We start from the raw sequence: 16,345 nt of genomic DNA, 5'->3' as shown, positions 1-16,345 counted from the left end.
TTGTTTTCATTAGCATCTCTCAAATGACCTGTGATGTTGAACATTTTTTCACGTATTTATTTGCTATTTCTATTTCCTTGTCTGACAAATGTCTGTCAATTTCAGATGCCCATTTTCAGATTGTGTCTTTAAATTTGGGAGGTCTGATCTTTTTAAGTTCTTTATAGATTCGAGATAGTAGACCTTTGTGTGAGGAAAAGCAGGTGAAGATTTTTTTCCCACATTGTGAGTTGTCTCTTCACACTGCTGGTGGTTTCTCTTGCTGTGCAGAAGCTTTTTAATAAGAAGAGATCCCACTTGTTGATTGTTTGTGCTAGTTCACAGGCAACTGAGGTTTTGTTCATAAAATCTTTTCCTACATCGATGTCTCCAAGAGTCCTACCTAACCTCCGTTCCAACTGGTTCAGAGTTTCTATTTTAATATTTAGATCTTTAATCCATTTTGATTTTAGTTTAGTGCATGGTGAGGGATACAGGTCTAGTTTTAATCTTTGGCAAGTTGAAAGCTAATTTTTCCAGCACCATTTATTAAAGAGGCTATCTTTCCTCCAGTGAGGGTGTTTGGCTCCTTTATCGAAGATGAGATGGCTGAGTGTGTCTGGCATTGTTTCTGCATCTTCTAATCTGTTCCACTGGTACTCAGGTCTGTTCCATTGCCAGTACCATGCTGTTTTTTTTACTGTAGCTTTGTGTTATAGTTGCAGGTTGGGAATTGTGATACCCCCTGCCATATCTCTGTTACCTAGAATTTCTTTTGCTATTCTGGGTCTCTTCTTGCTTCAAATGAATTTTTGGATTGTTTTCTCAAGGTCCATGAAGTATGCTGCTGGGATCTCAATTGGAATTGCATTAAATCTATATAGCAGTTTTGGAAGCATGGCCATTTTCACTCTGTTGATTCTTCCTACTCAGGAGCAGGGGATGTCTGTCCATTTTCTGACGTCATCTTCAATCTCTCTTTTCAGAGTGCCATAGTTTTCAGAGAAGAGGTCTTTGATTTCTTTCCTTAGGATGATTCCTAGGTATTTCAGTTTTTTGGATGCTATTGTGAAAGGAATTATTTGCCTTATTCCTCTCTCAGTGAGTCTGTCATTGGTGTAGAGGAAAGCTATTGATTTTTGTGTGTTGACCTTGTAACCAGCTACTTGACTGAATTTGGTAATTAAGTCTAGAAGACTTTTGGTGGAGTTCTTGGGGTCTTCTATATAGAGTATCATGTCATCTGCAAATAATGACAATTTGACTTCTTCATTTCCTATCTTTATTCCTTTTATTTCTTTCTCTTGTCTAATTGCCATGGCTAATGTTTCCAGAACTCTATTGAACAAGAGTGGTGATAGTGGACTTCCTTGACTTGTTCCTGATTTTAGTATGAAGGATTTCAGTTTTTGAGCATTTAGTATGATATTGGCTGTTGGTTTTTCATAGATGGCTCTTATCAGATTGAGGTAGAGATCATCTATTCTGATTTTTTGTAAGGTTTTAATCATAAATGCATGTTGGATTTTGTCAAATGCTTTTTCTGCATCTATGGAGATCATCATATGGTTTTTGTCCTTGGCTCTATTGATATAGTGTATTACATTGATTGATTTGTCTATGTTGAACCATCAGTGCATCCCTTGGATGAATCCCACTTGATCAGGGTGTATGATCTTCTTGATGATCTTCTGCATTCTATTTTCCAGTATCTTATGAAGGAGTTTTGCATTTATGTTGATTAGTCAGATTGGCCTATAGTTCTCCTTTTCGATTGGGTCTGTCTCTGCTTTGGGGATCAAGGTGATGCTTGCTTCCAGGAATAAATTTGGGAGTATTGCTTCCCTTTCAATTTCATTGAAGAGTTTAAACAGTAGTGGCAGCAGTTCCCCTCTAAATGTCTTGTAGAATTCAGCAGTGAAGCCACCAGGGCCTGGGCTTTTCTTAGTTGATAAGTTTTTAATTAATTTTTCAATTTCATTGGTTGATATTGGGTTGTTCAGATTTTTTAGGTCTTCTTCATTCAACTTTGGTAATTCATATGTATCTAGGAATCTGTCCATTTCTTCTGTGTGTTCCATCTTATTGGCGTATAGGTTCTGGAAGTAGGTATTGATGATCCTCTGAATTTCTGCTGGGTCTTTTGCAATTTCACCCTTTTCATTCCTAATTGCATGGATTAGGGCCTTTCCTTTCCTTTTTCTGATAAGGTTGGCTAAGCATTTATCAATTTTGTTGATTCTTTCAAAGAAATAACTCTTGACTTCATTGATTTGTTTGTATCGTTCTCTTAGTCTCCATTGCATTGATTTCTGCTCTGATCTTTATAATTTCCTCCCTTGTATGAGCTTTGGGGTTGTCCTGCTCTTTTTTTCTAGAAGCTTGAGGTGCAGCATCAGGTTGTTTAATTGGACTCATTCCGTTTTCCTAATATGCATATTCACTGCTATGAATTTACCTCGTGAGACTGCTTTCATTGTGTCCCATAGATTCTAATATGTTGTATTGTCATTGTCATTTAATTGAAGGAACTGTCTTATTTCTTCTTTAATTTCCTCTGTGACCCATTGGTTATTCAGAAATGTGTTGTTTAATTTCCACGTGTTTATAAAATTTTTGCAGTTTCTTTTGCTATGGATCTCCAATTTCATCCCATTATGGTTTAATAATATACAAGGGATAACTTCAATTCCTTTGCACTTACTTAAACATGTTCTATGTGTGAGTATGTGGTCTAATTTGGAGAATCACCCATGTGCAGCTGAGAAGAATGTGTATTCGGAGTTTGTGGGGTGGAACTCTCTGTAAACATCTATTAAGTTCATTTGTTCAAGAGTTTGATTGAGTTCTAGTATTTCACTACTTATTTTTTGTCTAGTTGAGCTATCTATTTGTAACACTGGGTTATTGGGGTCCCCCACTACAATTGTATTAGTGCATATATGACTTTTCATGTCTATTATTATTTGTTTTATATAGTTGGGCGCACTAGTGTTTGGTGCATAGGTATTTATGATTGTCATCTCTTCCTCTTTGATTCTTCCCTTTACAAGGATGTAGTGTCCTTCTTTGTCTCTCTTAATCAGTGTTGGTTTGAAATCTACTTGATCTGCCGAGAGAATAGCTACTCCTGCTTTTTTTCAGGTTCCTGTCGCATGGAGTATTGATTTCCACCCTTTAAGTTTCAGTCTATCAGTTTCCTTTTGAATTAAGTGTGTTTCTTGTATGCAGCATATTGTTGGATTTTGCTTCTTGACCCATTCTGCCAGTCTGTTTCTTTTGATTGGTGAATTGAGACCATTAATATTGATGGTTATAACTGAAACGTATTGACTTGTCATTGCCATGACTTTTTCTTTTTGTTGGGTTCTCCCCCTTTACATTTAATTTCTTATCATGCCAGATGGGTTCATTCTGCTTTGCTTCCTGGGGTTGTGATCCTCAATGTCTGTTCCTAGGATAGTGTGTAAAATTCTTTGGAGTGCTGGTTTGGTATTCATGAAGTTCCTAAGGTTCTCTTTGTCATGAAAGTATCTTATTTCTCCATCCATTTTGAAAGACAGTTTTGCAGGGTACATCAATCTGGGTTGGAGGCTGTTTTCCTTTAAGGCTTGGAATATGTCACTCCAAGCTCTTCTTGCCTTGATGGTTTGTGTTGAGAAGTCTGCTGTGATTCTGATGGGCTTTCCTTTGTATGTGATTTGCTTCTTTTCTCTGACTGCTTATAGAACTTTGTTCTTCTGTTGTGTTTCTGGAATCTTAACAATTACATGCCTATGTGTAGATTTTTTTTTTGATCAAGGCTATTTGGAGTCCTATATGCCTCAGTTATCTGTATGTCAAGTTCTTTTCCCCTGCTTGGGAAGTTTTCTCCCATTCCTTCTGTAAATAGTTTTTTTTATGTCATCTGCACTCTCTCCTGTTTCTTCTTTGACTCCAGTCAGTCTTATGTTATTCTTCTTTGCATCATCTAGCAGCTGCTGGATTGATTTCTCATGTTCCCTTATAATTTTGAAGCAGTTTTTCTTTTCCTTGTCATTAATTCCAATCTTATCTTCTATATCTGAAATTCTGTCCTCACATTGGCTCATTCTGCTGTGTAGACTTTCAATGGAGTTTTTCATGTCCTGGAAATCTATTTGCATCTGTTTTATGGATTCCATTGTTTCCTATGTTGGGATTCCATCATGTTCCTGAGCTCCTCTCTAGATTTATTAATCATGTCTTGCACTAGGAGCACAATTTCTCCTGTTATCTGAGAAATTATTTCTGATTTCATTTTTTCCAGATCCCCTTTTTTTGCCAGTTCAGTGGGTCCAGGTGGTTGAGTATCAGAGTGTTCCATCTCATTTCCCTTTGGGGTTGCTGTAGGTGATCTGGAAGTCTGGTTTTGAGACTTATTTACGTGCTTTCTCATTTTGACCTTGGTGGCGGGGGGGGGGTGCTGTTGGCGCCCATGAGTATCACCTTGTCTCCTTTGGGAGAGGTGGGACAGGGGCTGGGAGTGGCAGTAAGGATGGTGGCCCAGAAACCCCTTCCTCTGGGCCAGGAGCAGCGGGACAGAAGGTGGCCCAAAAGCCCTTTCCTCTGGGCTGGGGGCAGTGGGAGGGATGGTGGCCAGAAAGCCCCTTCCTCTGGACCAGGAGCAGTAGGACGGTGGCTCAGAAGCCCCTCCCTCGGGCCGGGAGCAGCAGGACCCAGAACCATGGTCTGCTGGTCTGGTGTCCTCTGTGTCTTTGTAGTGTGGAACCAGGTGGCTGTACAGAGGAGCAGGGGAAGGGGTGGGGGTGTAGGGGTGTGTCCAGTGGATTGCTGCCTGGGTGTGGGCTGATTCCGCGTGTTCTGGGAGACTTGCGACTTCAGTAGGGTCCGCAGACCTGCCTGTCTGTGGCGGGCTGATTCGGTGTGTTCTGCGCAACTCCAATCTTTCCCTCTTAAAACAGAGGAAAGGGCTTTCTTGGAAGTTGTCTTGTCTACCTAAAGACTGGATCCATTGAAGAAGAACATAATTTCCTTTAATCTTCTGCCTGAAATTTTCTTAAGCAAGAAAGATAAAACATATCACAGAGGAAAAGTCTGAAAATCAAGCACCATACCTAGAGTCCTCAGAAACTTTGTTCCAGGCCATGCATATAGCAACATAAATAAATTTGTATGCCTTTTCCTTGGTTAATCTATTGTTTGTCTATGTCAGCAAACTCAATTATTAAATCTTCAGAGGGAAAATTTGAACTTCCCTATCACATACATGGTGTATTATTTTAAAAACTTACCTTAATATTGTGAAAATTGTACTTATGGTATTTTCCTGAATTAGTATTATATTTAGATTTAACAATTGCTATGTTGCAGCCAGACATAGTGGTGTATATCTGTAATCCCCAGCACTCTGGGAGACTCAAGCAAGAGGATCACAGGTTTAAACCCAGACCAGGCAACTTTGTTACTTAATTAGACCCTGTCTCAAAATGAAAAATAATTTAAAAGGGCAGAAGTCTTAGCTCAGCCTGAAAGCCCTGGTATCTATAAATACATATATAATACTGCTGTGTTGTAAACACTTGTGTGACAGAAAAGAAAATTGTTTAAAAATCAAAAAGGACTTCTGGTGATGGTAAAGTTGCAGACAGCCAAAGATGCATGTGACACATGTGAACCAAATTGTTTCATGAAATGTCACAAAAGAGTAAGGCAATACTTCCAAATTAATGAGTGTATATAACTTTCTTTTCAGCTTTATGCAACTAATATATATAGATATAAATTATAACTTAAATACTACAAGTAGATTCTCAACTATTTCACTAAAATGCCTAAAAGTGTATGTGTTTAAACTAGCAAAAAATGTGTTCTTTTGATTTTTTTTTGTTTCAGAAAATGGCAGTGGCTTTTGTAACTGGGGGGAGCTTTGTATTTAGGTCTGTGGGAAAATGTAAGGAAAGGCACTAAGTAGAAAGAAAAGACAGGCATAATTCATCTTCCTTTCTTTTACTCATGTTTCTTGACAATTATCATCGCAATGTTTTAGAATAAGTTAAGTTCTAATAAGCCACTGAATTGTGGACTTTTTCCTGGGCCAGTGAGATTTTTAAAAGAAAGCTCACTACTGCAGTAGCCATAGAAATACTACAGGCTCTCCTCTGCCAGGTTTGATCTCCAACAAATTCAGGGAGTGGGAAAGGAGGGTGTGGAGGGGGTGATATGCTACCATAATAAAGGTTTGTTTTCCCACTTTTACTATTTTTTAAGTCTGATATTTACTGTTCATTAATTGATAAATGTACCCATCTCCAATTCCAGAACCCACAACCTGTGAAACACACACATGCATACACTCACACATACATACACAGATGCACATCTTCATTTACTTCATCTCTTTGATCTAATCTTTCCCATCACACCTAACAGAATTTGGTTAATACAATGCCAACATTGTACGGATTGGAAGATTCCACTTTGCCTATGGCTAGTGACTTGCAAAATGCCTCTCCCTGCCTGCTTGCAACAGAACACAGAAATCCCGGTCTCATGCCTCACTCTGAACGCAAAAAGAAGACTCTCATGGAACATTTTGACTCTGTTGTGGAAAGAAATTCTTGCCAGGATGCAAACCCTTCAACATAAACTGGAGAAAGCATTTGCTTTCTAGGTCCACTGGCCTTATATTTTTCTTGCTACCTCTTCAAATTCTTCAATCTCAAAGAGAAATTCTTAGGTTTAATCAGACATGTTTAACCAAGCCAGTCTGCTGAACTTTTCTTATTAGGGGTTGAGGGGCAATAAGAAAAATGTGTTCCTTTCATCATTATAAATGTCTTTTTTATCCTAATCCTTCTCCTTACATAATAAGGAGGGGACAGTGAGCAAGGAATATCTGTCAATCTTGATGTGATATAGAGATGAACAGATGACATGATGTTTGTATTCAAGACAACATTTGAGAGAAATATGTGACATTAGTAAATGTACCCTATATATCAATGGCCAGGTGTTTATGGACATCTGAACATACTTTAAAAATAACTAAATTAATTATAAATGAATCTGAGAGAATAAATACTTTTCCATATTGTAATATTTGAGGTAGGCAAAGGAAGAACTAAGAATGTTGGTGAAGTTGACTCCGGTGTGTGCTTGTGCTGTCGTTTCCCAGGAAGCATTCCATGGAGCTTTAGTCCTATTAGCCTCTTGAAAAAAATAGATGGGGGAATTCCTTGGAAATTAGTTTTGGGGAATGTTGCATAGTTCATGTCCTTCTTGGAACGTTTTAATGAACATTAGCTTATTAAAGCCTCTAAAAAAAACCCTATTAAACTTTGTTTAACCCAGTGTTTAGAGTCTAGATTCTAGTACACATTTCAGTATAGGAATCCCTTTTGCACACAACTCCTATTAACTTTACAAAGGACCAATATTTCCTGGAATATATCTAGGGAATTGCAATTTTAGTCTATTACATTTCTTGTTTATCTTTAACTAGTTGCTTATCTGTAATTCCAAAGAGCCGCAGTCAACTCCCATCCACCCCAACAAAACCTGACCTACTGAAATTCATTTCCATACTGAGGATAGCTCCTTCTACCTCCTGAAGGAGCTCCTGTGGCTGGGCTGGACCTAGAGGCCACCAGGCTGATCTTACTGAGTGTGTTCAGCAGTAGCCTCTGGTGCACTTTGAAGTCTTGCTAAGTGTGGTCTGATCCCAGTTACATCCATGTCTATAGGAAAGGTGTTAGAAATGCAGACTTTCAGGTCCCACTCAAGTGTGACCAAAGGAGAGTCTTCTTTGTAAACGATTCCTGGATGATTTACATGCACTGAGATAGAGTCTACAAGGGGCATGAAGCAAGGAGAAGATAGTTGGTTCTACAAGATGGTGGAAGGTGGCAGTGGACATCTGGCTTCACTTTGTGTTCACACAGAATAACTAAAGTTCAGGCTAGTGTAAGGCTCTGTATGTTTGTCACAGTAGAGGTAGAGAATCAGGGTAGAGGCAGAGAAAAGCCAGGAGGATAACTCTGAATATTCTTCAGGGAAGTGAAAGAGGACTGTCCAGGCAACTGAGACAAATAGGCAGAGGAGACTAGGGATTTCAAGAGTCCAGGCCTGGGGGGATGTATCTTCTTGTGAGTGTCAGGCAAGGGTGATAAAAGTAGCCCATCATAAGTATGGGTCCAAGAGGAGCAGTCAGTGACTCCACCAGCCAGATGAATTCCTCAATGGGAAAGAACATACAGTGACTCCATGCAGGTATCAAATCAGTGCTTGTTTTCATTTACCTTAAAACTAATTTTAAAAATTAGTATTTAGTTGAAGCTTTTGTTAATTTTTCAGCTTTTATCAACAAATGCATACATATATACTTAATAGAGAAAAAATACCTACATCTCATGCTTCATACATTCACAAACCCTCGTGCCCTCGTACACATGCACACACATGTATGAATGTGTACATACAACTTATTATTCTTCATTGGGTAACAGTTAGCACATAGTAAAAACTTAGGGGCAAAAAATTCCATACAAAGCATTATAGTCTTAAGCAAATTTCTGGTTCCAATGCTTCCTTCTATAGCTCAGAGGTGGAGCTCTGTATGCTGAGAATTTGCCCCCCATTGCTGGACACCCACAGCAGATATACAGAGCAGATAGTGCTGGAAACCCTACTTTGCAAAATGTAGTTCAGTGTTAAAATTTGCCCGCAAAAGTAAAGATATAGATAATTCTACCTCCCTCATCCCTTCCTCCCAACTACCACACTCTACTTACAAGAAAAAGATTAATTAGCCAGACATGTGTCATCCATGAATCTATTGAAATCTTAGATATGCAATCTCCAGGTTCTGGTATAGGCTAAGCTGGTGCCATCCTTATTTTCTGAGACCCAAGAAGTTAGGGATCTGTTCAAGGCCAAAATCCTAATTAGGAACTACTGACAGCACTGCCAGCTACTCAGCCCACTCCCAGGGCATACTGCCCCTGCCTGGAGAAATCAAAGCTACAGCCAGCATACCCTTGGCTTGATGGCATCCACACACGAAAGGAGCTCACATATGAGCCATGCATCTAGCTCAGATGGGAAAGACTGACTCTTGCTCTCAGAAAGCCTCTTGACCTATTTTTTAAACATTTTCAATTTTGGCAGAAACATTTGTGATTTGAAAAATGCAGTTTTTACCCTTAATTTAAACCCTTGTGTATTTTGAAGAGAAATTTAAGTGAAAAAACATGTCTTTCTGGGTAAGTGGAAGACTGTACTACATACAAAGAAGGAGAGGGGGAGTCTTGAGGCTGTTGCTGGCTGATTCCCAGAAAGATTTGGGTAAAAGCTGTTGGAGGAGTAGTTGTCAGCGGAGGAGGCCTGAGTGGGGTGTGAGAGAAGCAGAGCAGAGGGTGGGTGTGCTGCCCTGGGAGCAAGAAAGGAAGGCAAATAAAAGGAAGTCAGAGTGGTTGGGAGGGTGGGCTGCAGACTTCACAAGTGTAACAGCACCCAGGAGGTCAGAAGGGCCTTGTCACCTAATTCCATCCCAAGGCCACAGGACAGGAGCAGGAAAGTAGCTGTGTAGTTAGATAACTCTTCTTTTCACCACTTACTTCTTTCTAAGATAGGGATGGGTGCCTTGAGACAAAAATCACTCTGTATGAATCTTTGCATCCTTAAGGCCTAATACAATGCTTACCACAAAGTGGATGCTGGATGTATCAGTCAGAGTTTACTAGAGAAATATATATAGGGTATACAAACACATAAGAATTTATAAGATTGGCTTACAATGGCCACCCGGAGTTGGATGAGGAAGAGTGCAGAGGGTCTGCACACTCGAGATCAGAGGGATTCAGTCAAAGGTCTGGAGTTCACTTCAGTGTCCCTTGCAAGTCTATATCAGGAAGCCAATGCATCTTTGATGGAAGACTGAAGAGTCTACGATCTGTGACGGAACAATCTGTGCCGGAAGCTGAAGACTCTGGTGGAAGCCAGGAAATGACATCCAACGTGAAGGCAGACAGGAGCTCCTCCAAAGAAACAGAAGCAGATCTATCCTTCATTTCCCCTTTATAATATCCAAGTCACAAGCGCCCTAGGGTGGATCTTACACACCCTAGGGTGTGGAATTGCTGAGCCAATTTAGTTGAGCTTCTTTTACTCAAGTTGACACTATCAATCAATCATCACACTGGGAAATGCTTCCAATATATAGAATAAATAAATGAGAGGAAGAAGCCATTTTCAATCCCAACCAGCCAAAACTAACCAAGTTTAGACTGAAACTTTAGTGATTAGTGTTACTTGTTATATTCCTACACTTCATCTCAACTGGAAAAATAATTGTCTGACTTGGTGAAATAATAAAAAGTATCTACTGATCAGTGTAGTAAAGGAAAAAATTAAATGAGTTAAACTCTTTTACATTTAGTTGTCCAGTCAGATCAATGCAGCAGCTGAACCCTCCCTAGACAAAGCAGCCTCCTTCCTGCTCCTTCTGATCTCTGCCTGATTCCCAGCTTTCTTTACATTGTGCTCTTAAATCTACTAGCCTTCAACAAGAACAGCCCTTCTGAATCTCACAGGTGGCTAATTCTTTTGTATGCACAGTCTTAGAGGTGGCATAGCCACAGCTTGGGCTCAGGCTGAGATACTGAGAGCAGGAGCTCTCTGTACACAGAGCCTGTCTTGCCTAAAGGAAGGAAAACCAAAAGCCCAAATCTCATGTAGTGTATGGCCTCTTGCCCTCCCTGGAGTCAACCTACCCATCCCCTAGGATCAAATAGATGAGAGCAGGAGGAGATGTGGATCTTTCCTTACTCGGTGAGGAAGTTGCACCCTATGACAACGTGGCTGTGGTTGAGAGTGGGACCCAGATTCCCCTCTCTGGGTCAGCAGGCTTCCATTCACATAGATGGTGTACTTGGGGCCAGTGGAAGCAGGTGGCCCATTCTGGCACCAGGTAGAGACTCAAGGAGGTTTCAAACGCATCATGTTTAATGGACTTGGGCTTAATATACATGCAGTCAGCCCAGATCATGTCTGTTGTAGGTATTAGTTTTGTTCAGAAACAATTTCCAGATCTTCTCCTTTTTAGACCTATGGTAGGGTGACTTTCTGTCCTTTTTTTGTTGACTTTTTGAGTGGGTCATATAAAAAGTTCTAGGCAACAGGTTATAAGTAGAAATGATGCCTGTCATTTCTATACCAGAGTATATAACTTCTGGTCTGAGGCCCTCCAGAGTGTCTCTCTTTTTTTCTTCTAGCACAGCAACCAGTAATGTTTGAGACAGTGGCTGATCCTCCACTTTAGGTTCCTGGGTGATTACAATAAGCAGAGTGTATCTCAAGTGGGCAGATGGTATGCATGAGTGAGGAATAAATTAGTAGGACTTGGGACATAGTTGTTACTGCTGCAATAACTTACATATCATTTTCAAAGTGGTAAATCTTCTACATCTGTCTTTCTTACACTAAATCAGCCTTCCCCCCAATGTACTTTTATCTTCTTAGGGTAATCCTTTATGATTTTTTTTCCTGCCAGATTTCATCAGCAGGAGAATAGAAATAGCTGTGACATTGTATGTCCTATTTCCCCCTCCCATGGCTTCCTTTTTTTTTTTTGGTACCAGGGATCAAACTTGGGTCCTTGTGCTTGTGCAGCAGGTGGCGAAACCACTGAACTAAATCCCCAGCCCTATGGCTTCTTAATAATAACTGAAACTAATGAAAGGATTCCATTCCAGCTTTGCCTTGGAGATTAGGAGTAACATGAAAAAGGAAGTATGCATTCAGAAAAATCATAAATAATTTTACAATACAAATTCGTAAATAGGATACTAGTGGAAAAGAGATTAAAGTTTTGATGTTTATTTTGAAAATGAATGAGTAGAGATCATAATAGCAACTATCATTATGTATACAGTAAAATTTCATTAGTTTTATATTAATTTATTTATAAGAATGTATAATTTAAAGCTGTTTTCTCAATTTATAATGTGTTCTATGCCATCCAACCTTTTCTATTAAACATGCCAACCATTTGTCTTTCATAAATTATATCACCCCTTTCTTTAAAAAATTTAATTTTTTTTTTTTTTTTTTTGGTACCGGGGATCGAACTCAGGTCCTTGTGCTTGCACAGCAGGCAGTGAAACTACTGAGCTAAATCTCTGGAAAAATTTAATATTTTACAAATGAAAGTACTAGATAGTATATGCTCAGTAAATACAACTTGGAAAACAGAAATGCAAAGAAAGAAGTTCTAGAATTTCTGCAATTCTTCCACCCATAAATTACTGTTGAAGAGTTTTCTTCTTAACTTTAGAGACTTTCAAATAAATATGTATATATGTTACCATAGACTGAATTATACCTCCCACACTAAAATTTGTGTGCTGACTCTTTAAACCCCAGTGTGATGGTATTTGAAGATGGGAGTCTGGGAGATAATTAAATACAGATGAGGTCATGAAGGCAAGGTCCTCATGATGGGATAAGAGCACCTATAAACAGAGACAGTAGAGAACTGGTTCTCCTTCCTCTATTCTGACATGAAGACACAGTGAGAAGGTGCCATCTACAGACCAGGAAGAGAGCCCTGAGCAGAACTCAAAGTCTAATTGACCTCAGACTTCGGTCTCCAGAGCTATGAGAAAAACATTTCTGTTATTTAAGCCAAAAAGTCACTTTGTTATGGCAGCTTAACATAACTAGTGTGTGTGTATAAAGTAATGATTATTGTTTAAAGGTAGTGAAAGATGGTATGTTGCACAATGGTAGCTAATAGATACCAAAGTCAAGAATAGTTTTAAACTGAGGATATTAATGTGGGTTGGGGAGAATTATTAAAGTCTGATTATTAAATAATATTTTCCTGCTACATTGCACTTATTTAATAAGGATTAAAAAAAATTATTAGAAATAGGTAAAGCCTTTTTCATAATATTTCAACATGAAGGAATTTAATCAATAAAACAAATGTATACCATAATAGTTATATTAAAATTTTATAGAACTTTTATTATAATAAAAACTAAAAGCATATTAATGCCCAAAAATATGATATTGTTTTTAAAATTTTGCATAATAATTGATACAATAGAATAATCTATAGCCTTTAAAGTTATATTCCAATTGAGTACAAATAAAACTCAGGAGATCAGTGTACAATCAATAGATTGATTCTGTCAATACCATAAATGCTATATATGTTAGCTATTACTGTGACAAAATACTTGAGAAAAACACCATAAAGGAGGAAAGATTTATTTTGCCACATGGTTTTAGAGGTTTAAGTCCAAGTTTAGTTGGCTCCATTGCTTTTAGGCCTGTGGTGAGTTAGAAACATCATGGCAGAAGGGAATGGAGGAGAAAAGCTGTTTGCCTCATGGCAGCTGGGGTAGAAGGTGAGCAGGCAAATGATATACTTTTTCAGAGAATGTCTCCTACTCTCTCTAATGAGGCCCTACTTCTACAGTTTCCACAACATCCCCATAGCCCACTCAATTCTTAACCACTAAGTCCATTGATTGATTGATTGATCTATGAAATCATAGCCCTCATGATCTAATCATTTCCCAAATCTTCCACCTCTGAACATTACCATTTTGGGGACCAAATCTTCAACACATGGATCTTTAAGGGATATTTCATATACAAACCATAATGCCATATTATACTGTGTACAAAATGATACCACAAAAAAAAATGGTATCATTGGAGGAAATTGGGTAAAAAGTACACAAAATCCTTATGAAGGATAATGGTACTTTGAGATGAATTCTTATTCCAAGATTCTAAAGTAATGGATCAACATTGTAAAGAATTCTCTGAAGGTGGCCCAGTGTGCTGATGAGCATACTTTGAGTAGATGAAATTATATTTTAGAAAAATAATTCCACCACCTAATCCATTCTGCATTAGGGCATTTCTTATTTCATAGAAGATACTCTTTTATTTAATATAAATAAGCAAAAAATCATATAGCAGAAATGTAATTTGTTTTTTATTTCATAGAAGCATAGTAATATGGAAGAATCTCAAAAAACACATTGCAGAAGAATATTTATTGACTTGGGGATTTGTTAACAAAATTTTCACAGCAGATTATAACATGTCTTAGTGTGATAGACAACATTTTTATGGCTATCTCAGTGTTCTCACTGAGTCCTCCTCCTGGGACAGTAGGTAGGTCCTGGCATGTTCTCACAGTGACGACAGAAACAGAAGAGCTCAAGCCTATGTCTAGGCTTGGAGCCAGCACATCATCACTTCTAATTTATCCTTTAAGCCAAAGCTTTTCCCAGGACTTAACACAGCTTGCTAAGGGTGGGTGGTTGTGGTGGCTCCACCCATGTTGGAAAGACATTGAAAAGTTAAAAGAAAAAGGTTAAAGATACAGAGAATGATAAAGAAATGGGTCATTCTCCAGTTACTATCACTTTTCTCTGAAAGAAAAATCTATAGGCCTTTACAGCAAAACTCATCAAAATGGTTGTCTTTACTTGCTATTTCTATTCGTCTCTTCTTTTTCTTGAACTCACTGTCTTAATTACATTTCTCATTGCTGAGACAAAATACCTGACACCCAAAGTTAAAGGAGGAAAGGTTTATTTGGCTTACAATTTGTAGAGGTTTCAGTTCATAGTTGGCTGGCTCCAAGGCAGGTTGGCATGAGAGAGGGGCATCACAGAGAGAAATAGTCCACAAAAAACAGGCAGGCAAGAGTGCTTTAGTCCTCTTTCTGTCCCATATATTTTACACAAACTACACAACCAAGGGTGAGTGTAGCACTCACATCCATAATTCTAGCCAGAACTGTGCCAAACGAATCAGTGGACTGATTTAGTAATTACACACCCTTGATCCCAGCACCACACACTCTAGATCCAGCCACCTCTGGAAAGCCCCCCATAACTGCATGAAGCATTAGGGGAACATCTAGACACAAGCCATAATACCTACAGAGATCAGGTTCTTTCCTCACCCCAACACAGAATTTGCTCTTAAAATGACCCCACTTAGTTCAACCTGGTGGCCAAGTTCTGGTTCCCTTTTTTCTCTTACCTTAATAATGTTTCATTCTCTCTATCTCAAAACGCTGTCTTTACTTTGTTGTCAGAACACCATATTCTCCAGGTGTTTCTTTCCTGACTGGCTCTACTGTCACCCTTGATTCTCTCTCTGCTCCTTTGCAGTCTTCTCAGCTGTATCCTAACATATCCCTGACTGTGGAAACTAAGTGCTTTAGTGCTCATGAGTTCAGACTTTGATTCAACCTCACTCACAAGGAAATTCCATCCAATCAAATAGCTCAAACTAAGCCTCTTCTGCTGGCAATGAGCAAATTGATTTGTCCACTTCTGGACAACCTTCTGCATCTCATACTTCCTAGCCCTCATTCCTTCTTAGACCTCTTATACTTAGTAAATCCAAAACCAGTGCTTGATTCTGAATCCCCAAGTACAATCCAGAAAATTCCTCTCTACAATCTTCCTGTCTTCATATAGGCAGTGCCATTCTTCCAGTTGTTCAGGCTCCAAATCTTATAGTAATTATCTTTGACCTTAATCTGTTTTCCCACACAACATCAAATCTACCAGCAAATTTTACTGGCTCAACCATTAAACAATACCCAGAACCTGGCCACTTCTTACCTCCTCTATACCCTTTACTATGGTCTTTTGCCTGAATTATTCCAATAGTCTCCAAACTGGTCTCTCTGCTCTTTGCACACTTTCCAAAGTCCATGCCCCACACAGGAGTCAGTAATCCTTGTCAAATATAGTTTGGATTCCATCATTTTTCACCCAAAACATTGATTATTTCTGGTCTAGCTCAATATAAAAAACAAAGACTTTGTTATGGCCTTCAAGGCTGTCTGTGACCTTGGACACCTCTCAGGTTTTGTATCCTATTGCTCTCTTTCTCATTCTTATGGATTCAGGAATATGGGCATGCTGTTCTAAGACAAACTAAGCCATTACTCCTCTGAGAGTCTTTGCACCTGTTCCTCCTTCTGACCAGACCACTCTTGTCTCCAAGAGCTGAGGCTGAGCTTCCACTGCCCCAGGTCTCACTTGCACAGTAAAAGAGGCCTTCAGGATCACAGCACAAGAGGTAGAACATCCACACCTTACTTACCTAGTATCTGTAACTTCCTGAAAAAAGATCTACTCATTTGTTTTCTGTCTTCTCCCTTTCAATATAAGCTGTACCTTTATCTGTTCTCATTCATTAAAGCCTGCTCTGGAATAGGATCACTCACACTTTGGCAAAAATGCCTGATCATGGTCTTCTGTATTTCCATCATCTTGGATCTCCATCATTGTCCTAGATCAATCCTCTCTGACTCATCCTCCATTAGATCTCAGGACTT

General features: G+C 38.9%; 1 pseudogene; it reads right to left on the bottom strand.

Moving 5' to 3' along the window:
- The window catches only part of LOC101696474 (headcase protein homolog pseudogene), a 28,377-nt pseudogene extending 12,660 nt beyond the window's left edge, over positions 1 to 15,717 (bottom strand).
- Between the last annotated feature and the right edge of the window lie 628 nt (positions 15,718 to 16,345).

The sequence above is a fragment of the Heterocephalus glaber genome, unplaced genomic scaffold (genome assembly GCF_053883595.1).
Source record: "Heterocephalus glaber isolate CG9 unplaced genomic scaffold, H.glaber_assembly_v1.0 deba00001666, whole genome shotgun sequence".
In the NCBI taxonomy this organism is placed as follows: domain Eukaryota; kingdom Metazoa; phylum Chordata; class Mammalia; order Rodentia; family Bathyergidae; genus Heterocephalus; species Heterocephalus glaber.
This window is presented reverse-complemented; position numbering and strand designations above follow the sequence as displayed.